The following is a 15,098-nucleotide window of genomic DNA, read 5'->3' on the forward strand; positions in this document are numbered from 1 at the left end:
AGAGATGATCTCTACTTGAGATCTTTTCCTGCTCTTAGAACTTTAGATGTCATACCTAAAAAGAATTTATGAAACATAGGACAGCTTATATAAACACCTGTGCATTCACTACTTAGTTGAAGAAAGAGAACATTACATACATAACCCCTGTATTCCTGCCCGTACACAATCATATTTTTCCTTCTTTATTCAGAGTTAACTATTACCATGAAAAATTTGTTGATTATTTCTTTGTGTATTTTTCTGTTTTAATCACATATTTATCCATTTTTAAGCAAACAATAGTTTTTATATTTTTAAACTTTATTTCAATAGAATCATATGTATCCTTTTTTGACGTCCTTCTTACAAACACCATATAAATTTAAGACATGTGTTTATGGGGTGCCTGGGTGGCTCACTCAGTTAAGCATCTGCCTACAGCTCAGGTCATGATCTCAGGGTCCTGGGATTAAGCCCCAGGTCAGGCTCTCTGCTCAGCTGGGAGTCTGCTTCTCCCTCTCACTCTCCTTCTCTCTCCCTTTCAAACAAACAAATAAATAAATCTTAAAAAAAAAAAATAAGATGTGTGTTTCTGTTAATGCATGCAGTCAAAAGTTTTTGATTCTTAGTCGGGGGGGGTCACCACCTAGGGAGCACTTTGGACTTCTATGATGCTTTTGTTTCTCACTATGATAGAAAAATACTACTAGCATTTAGTGGGACATGTGTCAGGTATATTAAAAATCATTGGTGTAGTTTATTCATGTTTGCTATTATATTTAATTTGATCAGCTACCAAAAAGTATTTATTCTTTTGAATAGTACTGACATTTGAGTTAGTTCTAGGCTTCTTTTTTTTTTTTTCAATTTCTTTAAAGATTTTATTTATTTGAGAGACAGAGAGAGGGAGAGAGAAAGAGAGAGAAGAGCATAAACAGGGGGAGGAACAGAGGGAGAAGGAGAATCAGGCTCCCCATGGAGCAGAGAGCCCAATGTGGGGCTCAATCCCAGAACCCCAGGATCACAACCTGAGCCGAAGGCAGATGCTCAACTGATTGAGCCACCCAGGAGTCCCCTAAGCTTCTTTATTTAGACTTGACTGTTAGCTCTTTCTTTCTGCAATAATTCTGCTATTATTGTACATGTCTCCTGGAGCAGATAGTTTCTTTCTTCTATTGAACTTAACTATATTTGGTATAAAAACTAGTATCACAATTAAGTTAGAGAATATTTACTCCGTTTCCTTTTATTTTCTGGAAGACTTTAAATAAGATTAGAAGTATTTTTTTTAACTTTTTTTAAAAGATTTTATTTATTTATTTATTTGAGAGAGAGAAAGACAGAGAAAGCAGGAGTGCAGAGGGGAGGGATAAACAGACTCCCCACTGAGCAGGGAGCCAGATGCAGGACTCAATCCCAGGACCCTGGGATCACCCTTCCACCTGAGCCGAAGGTAGACTCTTGAATGACTGAGCCACCCAGGTTCCCCGGATTAGAAATATTTGTTCCTGAATATTTTAGTAGACTTGGCATAAATCCACTTTTGCCTCTGTTTATTTTTAGTGGCCAGATTTTTAAACTATTAATTTAGTATTACTGATAAAAGTACTATTCATGTTTCCTATTTTTATGAGTCTTTTTGATTAAATGGTATATTTCTACATATGCATCTTTCTGTTAATATTTTCAAGTTATTTTCATAATATCCTATTATAATCTATAGTTTATTTTTTACTTAAATCCAGTATTTTCCTCTAAATATTTAATGCTTTATTATCTTTTTAAAATCCAATATTGGGGAGCCTGGGTGGTTCAGTTGGTTAAGCATCTACCTTTGGCTCAGGTCCTGATCTCACGGTCCTTGGATTGAGACCCACATTGGGCTCCCTGATTAACAGGGAGCCTATCTCCCCTTCTCCCTTTACCCCTCCCCCTGCTCGTGCTCACTCTCTCTCTCTCTCAAAATAAATTAATAAAATCTTTTTTTTAATTCAATCTGCCTTGTTTTTGTCTATTTAACTTATTCTTCAAAAAACTAACATGAATTTGCCAATACTCTCTATTAACTGTTGCTTTTCTATTTCTTTGTTTTATAATTTGTACATTTATTCATTTCTTTTCCTCTTTACTTTGGTTTGTTAATCCAGTCTTCCAAGGTTTTAGCTTAGATGGTGGGCATGTCAGTAATATGGAGTCATTTTTATTTTATAATATAAATATTTAAAGATATTAATTTCTAAGCATTGTATAAAATTTGATTTTTTTAATTACTTTCCCTTGGTTCTAAATATTGTTTTCGTTGTTTAGATAATTTAAAAATTTTTCCATATTTATAGGATTATTCTAATTTTCTTCTGCTATTATTTTCTAGCTTAGGTTCATATACTCTGCCAAGGCAATATTTTATTATGAAAGCAATTATTTCAAATCTATTATGTCACATTTTATAACCATGAATGCAGTCAGTTTTGGTAAATGTCCTCTACAATAAAAAAAAAGTACTAATTCTTGGCAGCCTTGTTTGATGTCATTTGATGTCAATTCATCAAATTTGTTATTGGTGCAATTCAATTGTGCTTTATCCCTATTGATTTTATGTCATCTTAATATATCAATCACTGAGAGATGTGTGTTAAAATATTCCACTAAGATGATAGATATTTCAATTTCTTTTATACTTCAATTTTGGTTTTCACATATTCCATGTAATTAAGTACATGCACGCACTCAAAGTTATATCATCTAGTGATGACCTTTTTTGTCATTATGTAGTACCATTCTTTATTTCTAATTACTGCTTTTGTCAGAAAGTATCAATATAGCCAAAATCAGCTATCTTTTATTTACTTATTTTTCATATACCCTTTTATAAAATGACTTTAGTGTAAACCTATTATTGTCATTATTATAATTCTTATGGCCATAATTTTTTTCTAGTTCCATTCAAGAAAAGCTCAGAGCTTGCATCTGTACAATGAATTTGTTCCAATGAATGATGCAAGTATTGAAAATTTCCCTAAAATTTGTAATATGGGTTTCACTGATCTTCAGACTTGAATGTTTTACCATTGTTTTCTTTGTATAATGTGGCAGAACTTGGAACTTATATTTGCCAAGTTTTATTGTGGTAGAAATTTTAATTGAGCACATGACCAGCCAGGTAATAATTACATTTTTAAATCTTCTCCTAGGTATGTCTGACCATGTAACCAAGTTCTGGCAATGAGATGTGAGCAAAAGTGATAATGGCAACCTCTGTGAAATGTCCTGAGTAGAAATACACATGCTCTTTCTTTTGCCCACTTTTTTCCCCTTCCTCCTTGATTAGAATAAAGATAAATAAATTTTAGATAAGGAGACAAGGAGAATGCTTAGTAATACACAAAACTGAAGATCCTATACTCTATGCAGCCACCATCTGAAGCCAGTCTTACTTGTACTTGGACCACTACATTATAGAGAAACAAAATCTTTTTCCTGATAAAGCCACTGTATTTAAAGAATATTGTTATAGCACCCTATACTGTATCTTAATAATGTGACTACCTAGGGATGCTTTAATTTAATATGGGTAAAAATGAATATGGAAAAACTAGTGAACCAATTTGAAATTTGATAAAATATTATATGTGTTTATCTTTTGCATATTAGTTTTATTCAAATACAAGGGGAATAAAAAATAAATGAATTGTAAAAAGTGGGCCACTTTGAAAATTATAAATGTTTTCTCATTTTTTCTTTCTGAGTACAGGACCACCCCTAATTATCCCCAGGCATCCATATGAATTCTTATAGAAGAAATACAAAAAGAAGGGGAATAATAATATACAGCTTCTTACATCCAAACAGGATCATGAAGACAAGTTTCAGTAATTTTCATGATTGTATATTTGCTAAATCTGTTAAATATCCAAAATCTCTTTATCATTCTTGACATCCTATAATTTTGCATGTCAGCAACTGAATTTGGAGCCCTATGAGCATATAGTTGTTCCAGAATGCAGAGAAAACATCTCTGTAAATGATTAAGGTTCAGTTAAAGGCAGGAAAAAGGAGGATTAGGTAAGGGGAGAAAAATTAAATTTCATTCCATTGGTGACCAAAAGTTTTTGAGAATGAGACAGAGAATATGTAGAGCTGGTTAACCTCTCTATATGACTTTTTTTTTTCATTGTAAAAAGGTGAAAATGATAATTTAAGACTTCCTTCACATACTTGCTAGAACACTTAGCATGATCTTAACTATACATAAAACATAACCATTGAGTTAATGTTAGTTTATTTACTGGTATCATAACACCTATCCATCATTTTCTATGTTGTATATAGGTGTGTGTAGACATCTGTTCATTCAACATTATATGCTGGGGTGTATGCATACAAATACTGGCGCTTTAAGAATTGATGTCATATAACTAATGAGCTATTGAATTCTGTTATGGTACTGTAGGACAGATAAAATGATAAAGCACTATTTTATCCCAAGTTCCTTATAAATGATAGAGCTTGAGGTAAAAAATGAAGTGCTTATACTTTCCTAGAGAATGAAGTCCTAGGGGACCAGAGTGAGTGAAATAGGAATGTCGGGCATGGAAAGAAACAGCACGAACATAATGAAGTATGTTACTGAACTGGCCACAGTTTTATAACAAGAATGGTTGATCACCAAAATTTAATGGACATCTTTAGGGATACTGTATGAAAGAAAAGAGAATTTACCAATTCTCTTCTATCTCAGATACACTGGTCAAAATCTGCCCCACATTGAGTTGATTCTCTTGTGGAATTTTCAGGTTGCATTCCTGGGCCCTTCAGCAGCCACTTGGAAAGGTGAATGCATTGTGATGATTCCCTACAGATGTTTGTGATCCTAGACCTTTACTCCAGAGGAATCCATACAAAAGAAGCAGTCTAGTATCATTCTGAAGTGTAAACATTTTGTACTTAGACATATATGGATTTAGAAGTTGTGCAGCCCCTTAAATCTGATTACCTTTAGACAATTTACCAAAATCCCCTATTTCCTAGTATACATATTTTTAAAATATAGGTAATAACTGTGTTTAATGTAGACATTGTGCTGAGAATTAAAAGCACACAATGCTATCCCTCGACCTGCTGAATGGTAAATCCTCAAAAATATTCTCTCTTATTACAGTGTATTACTATAATATGCTATTGTTATAATGTATTGGACATATGTTACTCTAGAATGGATAGAAGGAATTTATAATGTCACTAATAAATGTATCTTATATCTGGGCATATTTGGAGCTTTAGGTTTTTTTAAGGGCTAATGATAACACTTGCCAAAATTTCATATTCTGAGGACAACATTCAAACTGCCAATAACTCTATAGTCTTGGCTACCCTAATTAAAACCTCACCTTCTGTATTTTTGAAGCCTCTTTGAAAAGTCAAGTAGAGGATGGTTTCATGGAGTCTTTAATATTTACAGAATTTTTAATCTCATTTTATTCAAATTGGCAAAGAAGAAGTCAAACTCTCTCTCTTCGCAGGTGACATGATACTTTATATGGAAAACCCAAAAGACTCCACCCCCAAATTACTAGAACTCATTGAACAATTCAGCAATGTGGCAGGATACAAAAATCAATGCTCAGAAATCAGTTGCGTTTCTATACACGAACAATGAGACTAAAGAAAGAGAAATTAGGGAATCCATCCCATTTACAATAGCACCAAAAATCATACGATATCTCAGAATAAACTTAACCAGAGAGGTAAAGGATCTATACTCTAGGAACTACAGAACACTGATGAAAGACATTGAAGAAGACACAAAAAGATGGGAAAACATTCCATGTTCATGGATCAGAAGAATAAACATAGTTAAAATGTCTATGCTACCCAGAGCAATCTACATGTTCAAAGCCATCCCATTCAAAATACCAATGACATTTTTCAAAGAGCTGGAACAAACAGCCCTTAAATTTGTGTGGAACCAGAAAAGACCCCGAATCACCAAGGGAATGATAAAAAAGAAAAACAAAGCTGGGGGCATCACATTGCCTGATTTCAAGCTATACTACATAGCTGTGATCAACAGGGCAGCATGGTACTGGCGCAAAAACAGACACATAGACCAGTGGAACAAAATAGAGACTCCAGAAATGGACCCTCGGCTCTATGGTCAACTAATCTTTGACAAAACAGTAAACAACATCCAGTGGAAAAAGCCAGTCTCTTCAATAAATGGTGTTGGGAAAATTGGACAGCTATATACAAAAGAATGAAACTTGAACACTCTCTCACACCATACACAAAGATAAACTCTAAATGGATGAAAGACCTCAATGTAAGTCAGAAATCCATCAAAATCATAGAGGAGAACATAGGCTGTAACCTCTCCGACATCAGCCACAGCAACTTCTTTCATGACACGTCTCCAAAGGCAAGAGAAACAAAAGATAAAATGAACTTGTGCGACTTCATCAAGATAAAAAGTTTCTGTACAGCAAAGGAAACAGTCATCAAAACAAAGAGGCAACCCACAGAATGGGAGAAGATATTTTCAAATGAAACTACAGATAAAAGGCTGGTATTCAAGATCTATAAAGAACTTCTCAAACTCAATACATGAGAAACAAATAATCAAATCAAAAAATGGGCAGAACATAAGAAATAGCAGGGAGGTCGGTAGGAGAAGGAAGGGAAGAATGAAGGGGGGGTAAACAGAAGGGGGAATGAACCACGAGAGACTATGGACTCTGGGAAATAAACTGAGGGCTTCAGAGGGGAGGAGGGGTGGGGGACTGGGAAAGGCTGGTGATGGGTATTAAGGAAGGCACATATTAATGGAGCACTGGGTGTTATACGCAAACAATGAATCATGGAACACTGCATCAAAAATTAAGGATGTACCTTATAGTGACTAACATAACATAGTAAAATTTTTTAAAATGGGCAGAAGACATGAACAGACACTTTTCCAATGAAGACATACAAATGGCTAACAGACACATGAAAAAATGGTCAAAATAATTAGCCATCAAGGAAATTCAAATCAAAACCACATTGAGATACCACCTTACGCCAGTTAAAATGGCAAACATTGACAAGGCAAGAAACAACAAATGTTGGAGAGGATGTGGAGAAAGGGGATCCCTCTTACACTGTTGGTGGGAATGCAAGTTGGTACAGCTACTTTGGAAAACAGTGTGGAGGTCCCTCAAAAGGTTAAAAATAGAGCTACCCTATGATCCAGCAATTGCACTACTGGGTATTTATCCCAAAGATACAGACATAGAGATGAAGAGAAGGGCCATATGCACCCCAATGTTCATAGCAGCATTGTCCACAATAGCTAAATTGTGGAAGGAGCCAAGATGCCCTTCAACAGAGGAATGGATAAAGAAGATGTGGTCCATATATACAATGGAATATTACTCAGCCATCAGAAAGAACTATTACTCAACATTTGCAGCAACGTGGACGGGACTGGAGGAGATTATGCTAAGTGAAGTAAGTCAAGCAGAGAAAAACAATTATCATGTGGTTTCACTCATTTACGGAACATAAGAAATAGCAGGGAGATCGGTAGGAGAAGGCAGGGAAGAATGAAGGGGGGATAAACAGAAGGGGGAATGAACCACGAGAGACTATGGACTCTGGGAAACAAACTGAGGGTTTCAGAGGGGAGAGGGGTGGGAGATTGGGACAGGCCGGTGATGGGTATTAAGGAGGGCACGTATTGCATGGATAACTGGGTGTTATACACAAACAACGAATCATGGAACACATCAAAAACTATATGGTGACTAACATAATAAAAAATTTAAAAATAAAATAAAATAAAGAATTTTTAATTTCATTTTATTTCCAAAAGAGACATTCTTTAAATTATTTCTTATAGATATGATTTTAATACACACTGAATTTAATTTAGCTTCCTGAAGAAATACTAAGGCAATTAATTCTGAGACTTACAACAATATAATTGAATGAGAACACTGTAGCAGTTACCCTGTTATCTTTTTTTATGGGAAGTAATATTTTATGCATAGATTATTAAAAACTGCTTGAGACTCTGAGGGGTTTACCAAATATGATTAACAGCTCCCCTGTCAGAATTTTGAATGAATAAAGAATGAATCAAGAAGTATTAGATGAAGGCCAGAATAATCCCTTTATGTCTATTATTAAGACTCAGAAGAAAGGCTCATGTGTGAGTTAGTTGTTTTCCACATGGTAAGGCATAGTATACGCCTGGAAGAGTAGTGTTACCTATGAGCAGCTGGCTCCCAAGGGGAATGTGAGAACCAAACATAACCAGTTACTTTTGTACAAACTTTAGAGTCAGAAATGTCACTTCTTCATGGGCATGGGTATGGAGAAGAGAGAGCTGTAATGTTCTAGGGAAAATGTGTCTTCAAGGAAGTTAGGAGTAGGAAACAAGGATTTCACCCCACTGTGAATGATCCATAACTGCATAAGCTTTCATGTTGAAAGTATATTTTAAGTAAAATCTCTATGGTTACAAAGCAATAATAACTTCCTCACAATTTGGATGTTATAAGAAAACAAAATACTAGACCTAAGAATGATGGTAACTGCATGACAGTAAATTTATTTTAAAAGAGACTTTGACAGATTAAGTAAGTGTGAGCACTGAAAAATGAATTCTAGGAAGAGATTATTAATCTAGATACAAAACTGATTAATTGGATTATAAGACAATGAAACAGTAACCTTTGGGATTATTTGAAATAATTTTTCATAAATAACTTTTATTTCTACCAGACAAAAATCTTCAAGGTATCATGTTATTTTGGAGAGTCTGATTCAAAATCAATGGTAAATATTAAATGAATCAAAGTCATTTTACTCTACAAAATCAAATAATTCTTAGATGGGTCTGTTAAACAATACTTTGAGTATGAAAAGACATGCATTCTTTTGTTTAATTTTTACTTTCTACACTTTCTTTAAAAAAAATTTCTCCAATGTATTAATTCTTAAAAGTGTGTAATCAAAAATAACTTACCCGTTGTAGAAGAACTCGTTTGTGCTAGAAGAAGGAGACAATGATGGTCTCTGAATTATGAGGCCAGTACGTACCTTCTCCACCAAACTACAAGCCTTACAATTAACTTTCCAACAGTATCATTCTCAAAAATAAAATTATCTAAAAATTAGTATTCAGTTCACAATTGCCAGTTTTTAAATGTTAAAAAGCTGAAGCAAGAACTGTATTCTTAGTGTAGCCAGAACTGAAATCAACTTCTTGGAATCCTAAAACACCTGTTAACCAACCATTCATTTTTCCATTTTTGTCTAAGTAAATAAAAATCTGATTTTATTTTTAATGTAAAAATTAAAAAACAAGTTTCTAACTTATTCCAATTAGAATAGCAGAAACAGACCCATAAATACAGAGAGCAAACTTACGGTTTCATGAGGGGAAGTGGTGGGGATATGGGCAAAATGGGTAAAGGGGAGTGGGACTTACAGGTCCACAGTTATGGAGTGAGAAAGTCACAGGAATGAAAGGTACAGCGCAAGGAACACAGTCAATGATACTGTAATAGCCATGTACGGTGACAGATGGTAGCTACATTTGTAGTGAGCACAGCACAGTATATAGACTTGTCTAATCACTTTGTTGTACACCTGAATCTAATACTGTCTGTTGACTATACTTCAATACAAAATAAAATAAAATGAATACACCACAAAAAATAGAATAGTGTTATTGTTATGGGATGGAGTAAAAAGAATACATCCAATATTAATGTGGTGGTGGGGGGACAGACTAATAAATTAATGGACATTAACCTTCTGTGTTTATATTCATTGATACATGAGAATTGCATATGTAAAGATTTATTCTAGAAATTATTTATTTAAAAAATGTATTTTTATAGTTGTATTTATAAGTATAAGCTGGGTGTTTTTGAACAGAAAGATCTATGCACAATATTCTGTATAAACTTTTAATATGCCAGAAAGAGCATTTCAAGAATCCAATCCCTGAAGTACTAATAGTAAACACCTATTCAACATGGTATGTATTTTTTAAACTTTTACTGAGATGATTTTTTAAAAACTGCTTAGCATACTCTAGTTTATGATGTGACAGGATTTATGAATAATCGGAAACAGGATGTCATATCACATTGCATCCACTCAAACCTTGGAGACATAACTCTTGAAAAGGTCTCAAGTCCCCTTAGAGACATCTGCCTCTCCAAGGCATTTTCACAGTATCCTGGAAGATTAACAGACACATCCCCAGATATTCAGATAGGAATATAAAAAGCTCATCTTGGAAGAAATTTTATAATTTCAACTCTATTAATATTTCAAGGACAGTAGGTTGCATTCAAGAGGCTGTGGAGTTCAGTCTTAAGTGCTACAATTTTATATTGTAAGCACAATAATCAACTCTGTTAGCTTACTGCATACTCCTATTGCATGTGAGAATGAAGTACCTCAACATTATTTTAGTGACCTGAAACATTCACACAAATATTGAGCAATTTAAGTCATAGCTGACTTATTCCTAAATATTTTGTGATAGACTATTGAAATTTAGCTTCCAATATAATTGGCACTAAAGTTGAGGGTGATAAATAATATAGATTGAACTGTGTGGCTTTTGAAAAAAAAAAGTATTCTGAAAGGAAGTTAACATACACTAGTAATTTTTAAAATGTCAGAGAACCTCTAGTGTTTTTCACTGATGCATCAGGATTCTTTCATTGTTTGATTCAAATTTAAATGTAAAAATGTAATATAATTTTTCTTAAACACTAGTAAGGTGAGTCAAAATTTAAATTTATTTATATTAAACTCTGAAAAAGACAATGAATGTGTTGACTTCAGCTACCAGGTCAACTCAGAATAAAGCTTTTTTAGTTATTTCTGAGCATGCATTCAAACTTCTTAGAAATGTATCATTGATTTGGAATGTTACAGCTCTTGCAAATATCTATTTTTAAAAATGAGGTCCTGGATATGTCCATTCATATAAAGTTTTACAAAGAACACCCTGGTGTAGCACAAATCTATTTATTCAAATAGCTGGAAAAATTCAGATACATGTTCTTAAGTCATGCATTGATCATGGCTGCATCAAAACACATGTAATGATAAGAACATACACTTGTCATTTGGCTTCCATATTTATAAAACTTTTGGGCAAGTTTTAAATTATGTATTCTCCTCAATCTAAAATATCTTACTACTGATATAAGAGTCTGGGTAGCTTAACTACAAATTAACCTGAAATTGCCAGGTGAAAAATTAAATTGGAGGGTTTTCATGTTTATTTCATGTGATTTTTAAAACATTAACAAAATACAGACAACAGTATAATCTCTTGGCTTTCTGCCAGTAATAGCCCACACACTTACTTAGTTCTGCACTTCTACCATGGGTTTCGGTATTCCTAAATTATCCACACTTAAATCTCCAGCTCAAATAGCACTTTCTCAGAGTGCCTCAGATCACTCTATTTAAAGATTTATTTTGTTTCCTATTTTAAAAATTTATTCTTTCCAGCTCTATTGAGGTATAATTGACAAATAAATATTGTATATATTTAAAGTGTACAGCATGATGATTTGATACATTGTAAAATGATAACCACAATCAAACTAGTTAACAAATCCATCACCTCACAGGTACCATTGTGTGTGTGTGTGTGTGTGCACATGTATGTGTGTGTATGGTGAGAACCCAAGATCTATGCTCCAAGCAAATTTCAAGTACAATACAGTATTGTTAACTATAGCCTTAACAGATACATTATATAAAATTATTTCAGTATTTATTTGTTTTAGTGATTTTTCTCTGCCTAAATTTGCTATACTATAAGTTCCACGAGGATACAGATTTTGTCTTTTCTATTCAAGAGTGTCTGGAATCAAGTATACTAAAGAGAGAAGATTAGAAGGTAAGGACAATAAAGGTTGGCAAATGAGATGTTAATCATTTGTATCATCTTACAGAAAATGGGAAGAATTTGGCTTTTACTCAGAAAGCGGTCAAAAGCCACTGGAGAAGATAATGCTAAGTGAAATAAGTCAAGCAGAGAAAGACAATTATCATATGGTTTCACTCATTTATGGAACATAAGAAGTAGGAAGATCGGTAGGAGAAGAAAGGGAAGAAGAAAGGGGAGGGTAAACAGAAGGGGGAATGAACCATGAGAGACTATGGACTCTGGGAAACAAACTGAGGGCTTCAGAGGGGAGAGGGGCGGGAGAACGGGATAGGCCGGTGATGGGTATTAAAGAGGGCACGTATTTTATGGTGCACTGGCTGTTATACGTAAGTAATGAATCATGGAACTTTACATCAAAAACTAGGGATGTACTGTATGGTGACTAATATAATATAATAAAAAATTATTATAAAAAAAAAGCCACTGGAGAGCATGCTGTGATTCACATTTCCAAAAGTTTACTTGGTCTTTTTTTTTTTTTAAGCAAGTTCACGGCCAAAGATTGAGAGAGAGAGGAAAGGCAGCTAGAAAGATTAAAACATAATAATTATAATTTTATTAACATTAGTTGTATTTAGTTTGTGTCTTCACCAAGATAATCATTATATGTAGGGGTATAATAGCATGAAAACTCAGAAAGTTATTAAAATGTCCCTGAAAACTTAGTAGGCTTTAATATAATGATATTTTTAACCAAAATATAATGCACATATTCTGTTTTACAGTTTAAGTTTATACTATAGATATAGTATACGCTGAAGATATTATTTTTATAAATGACGAGTGTGCAAAACAACACATCAATATCTCACAATAAGTTCCCCAAATCATTGACTGTAGAGTACTACGTACTTAATGCCGTGGTCCCTAAAGACAGACTTTCCTTAGACACATATCCATTCTGTCCTTATCTGCTTAATGCCATGGCCTCTTATCTATAACTTACCTTACTATATTTTCATTTATGAACAAGATAGATTATAAATTAAAATGTTCATCTGTGAAGTACATAGCATAATAATTTGTTGAATTCTGCATTTTTTCAGACAATTCCAGTTATTTCACAACCCTACAAGAGGAGTTCATTGTACAAATGATGAAATTTAGATCTGCAGGAACTAGAACATATCTGCATGGCCATTCAACTAGCAACATTTTAAGGACTTTAACTATAATCCCTCTGACCCAAAATCTAGAGTGAATGCTGCAAGAATAAGTACTAAAAGGAAGAGAGTAAAGAATTGTGGAATTTGAAATATTATAAGGAAGTCAAATATCACAAATAACTCTAAAATAAAATGAATATTAGCTTTTTTGAAGAGACAGCAGAGCATCGTACAGGAGAAAAGAATTTGAAAATATGACTGAGTTCTCCCCCACAAAAGAAGTTATCGAGACAGGAAACAATAAATGTTGAGGAGGATGTGGAAAAAGGGGAACCTTCTTACACTGTTGGTGGGAATGCAAGCTGGTACTTAAAAACGGTATGTAGGTTCCTCAAGAAGTTAAAATTAGAGCTACCCTATGACCCAGCAATGCACTACTGGGTGTTTACCCCAAAGATACAGATGTAGTGAAAAGAAGGGGCACATGCACCCCAATGTTCATAACAGCAATGTCCACAATAGCCAAACTCTGGAAAGAGCCACAATGTCCATCGACAGATGAATGGATAAAGAAGTTGTGGTTCATATATACAATGGAATATTACTCATCCATCAGAATGGATGAATACTTACCATTTGCAATGACGTGGATGGAACTGGAAGGTTATTATGCTGAGTGAAATAAGTCAATCAGAGAAAGAAAATTATCATATGGTTTCACTCATATGTGGAGTATAAGAAACAGCTCAAAGGATCATAGGGGAAGGGAGGGAAAACTGAGAAGTCATCAGAGAGGGAAAAAAAACCATGAGAGACTCAACTATAGGAAACAAACTGAGGGTTCCTGGAGGGGAGGTCAGTGGGGGAATGGGGTAATTGGGTGGTGAGCTTTAAGCAGGGCATATGATGTGATGAGCACTGGGTGTTATAAGCTACTGATAAACTACTGAACACTACATCTGAAACTAACTATGTACTACATGTTGGCTAATTGAATTTAAATTAAAAAAGGAAACTGAGTGAACACTATAAAATTTGATTATATAGATTGTATAAAGATAAATAATGTGTGCATATATATGTGTATATATACATATGTACATATCAAGATTTATAAACACTAGAGTTGTATCCAGTACAAAAATAGTAATAGGTGAGAAGTTTATGAAAAATAACAATGTTTAAACATGGCGAGGTGGTATTTTGAAATATGATTTCAGAGATGTACTTACCAAAAATGAATCTCCTAACAAACATTTGTTCATAACAAAACATATTTCTTCCTAAACCTTTATAATTTATTTTATTTATAATCATTTATCATGCAATACTCTGAGTATTTTGAAATGATCACTGTTGGAAAAGTGTGACCACTGAGCACTATAAACATATATGAAATTGATTTTAGTATGTATGTTACAGGTCATTAAACACTAATATTTTGTTCTACATGCTGTACTCCACATATATACTAGGCAAGTTTTCTTTCCTGGGTTCAAATTTAAAGAAAAGTAGCATACTACCCCTGCTACCTGAAAGCAGACATTCTAACCCAGCCTTTTCCCTTACAGATGAAAAACAGCAAGTACTTCACCTACTTTACATTTAATAATATTTGTTTTTTATAAAGCTTCTATTTAGATTTCAAGTCAAGCAAAACAGCCCATCTACGTAGAAGAGGTCCATGATAGGCGATTATCTGAGCACGACTGGGCTACTTGCAGAAAGGAAGGAAGACATTAGGAAGAAAAGGAATTAAGCAGCGTGTTCAAGTAAATGAGAATACTTTCATTAACTTTTAGAATGCACCCTTTGACTTTAAAATTAAAAAAATAATTCAACTGCAAGCTTTAAGAACAGATAAAAAAGCTGTTGCTGGGAAATACAAAACAGCTGGCAATCTTGTATATTAGAAAACAAAGTCAATCAGTTGAAAGCACTAATTTCAAAAAGGGTGAATTGCCACAATTCCAAAAATAGTTTATTTTACATCAAGGTTATTCATCTTAATTCTTAATGCAGTTTCGGGAAAAAAATTT

This window comes from Ursus americanus, chromosome 8 (assembly GCF_024610735.1).
Source record: "Ursus americanus isolate L20-20 chromosome 8, mUrsAme1.1.p, whole genome shotgun sequence".
NCBI lineage: Eukaryota > Metazoa > Chordata > Mammalia > Carnivora > Ursidae > Ursus > Ursus americanus.